General features: G+C 44.7%; 2 non-coding genes across 2 annotated transcripts; one reads left to right on the top strand and one right to left on the bottom strand.

The window, feature by feature from the left end:
- Positions 1-495: 495 nt before the first annotated feature.
- On the bottom strand, positions 496-568 carry trnaa-agc. Its single transcript has one exon. It is a non-coding gene; the product is annotated as a tRNA-Ala (tRNA).
- A 127-nt stretch (positions 569-695) lies between these two features.
- Positions 696-777, top strand: trnas-gcu. The gene has a single exon. It is a non-coding gene; the product is annotated as a tRNA-Ser (tRNA).
- The last annotated feature ends 139 nt before the right edge of the window (positions 778-916 follow it).

Here is a 916-nt window from a genome sequence, read left to right as displayed (position 1 = left end):
TATTCTGGGTACAGAAGCAAAACAGTTTGTCAGAGTGCACAGTCTTTACACAACTCATTCATTTCTCTGACAATTAATGTGCCCTCCCCTCCAAGTCTCGCCATTGCAGCGGACATTCAAAGCCTCTTTAAGACACCCCGTAAAGGGACCTGGCTTTGACTTTAACTGTAAAAGTCTCTTTTGTTACATTCTATGTCACATGACATTTCAATAAAACATCAAATGTTTCATTGATTACAAGTGTACTAAGGAGTGTGGTTACACTGCTTTCTATAATTTCCCTGTTTTCTGTATTCCACAGAGCTTGAGTGAAGGAAAAGGAATTCACTATGGCATATGAAACAATCCTGGGAGGTGACCGGGAAATTCTCCAGGAAAAGACACAAGACAAAACTGTGAAGAACCACCCACTGGTTGTCTTCAGGCAGTTCTCGGTTGAGCTGGTGCAAAGAGCCTCATTGTGGTCTTGGACTCCAGACCAGAACCAAGAACTATTGGAGAATGCGGGCGTCGATCCCGCTACCTCTCGCATGCTAAGCGAGCGCTCTACCATTTGAGCTAATTCCCCTGTGTGAGGGGAAGGCAACTCACTCATCCCCTCTGCCTCCCCTCCATGCCACGCCGTTCCAAAACTACACAAAACCAACTGTAAGTGGCCTGAATTCGACTTTCACTGCAAAAACATGCACGCAGCAGACGAGGTGGCCGAGTGGTTAAGGCGATGGACTGCTAATCCATTGTGCTCTGCACGCGTGGGTTCGAATCCCATCCTCGTCGCAGTATAGTTTGCTTTAGTCTGCCGTGTCACAAATACAGGTGCTGGTCATAAAATTAGAATATCCTCAAAAAGTTGATTTATTTCAGTAATTCCATTCAAAAAGTGAAACTTGTATAATGTATACATACATTCCAGACA

Source organism: Micropterus dolomieu, unplaced genomic scaffold (genome assembly GCF_021292245.1).
Source record: "Micropterus dolomieu isolate WLL.071019.BEF.003 ecotype Adirondacks unplaced genomic scaffold, ASM2129224v1 contig_7147, whole genome shotgun sequence".
Lineage (NCBI taxonomy): Eukaryota > Metazoa > Chordata > Actinopteri > Centrarchiformes > Centrarchidae > Micropterus > Micropterus dolomieu.
The sequence above is the reverse complement of the archived record's forward strand: the minus strand, read 5'-3'. Positions and strand labels throughout refer to the sequence as shown.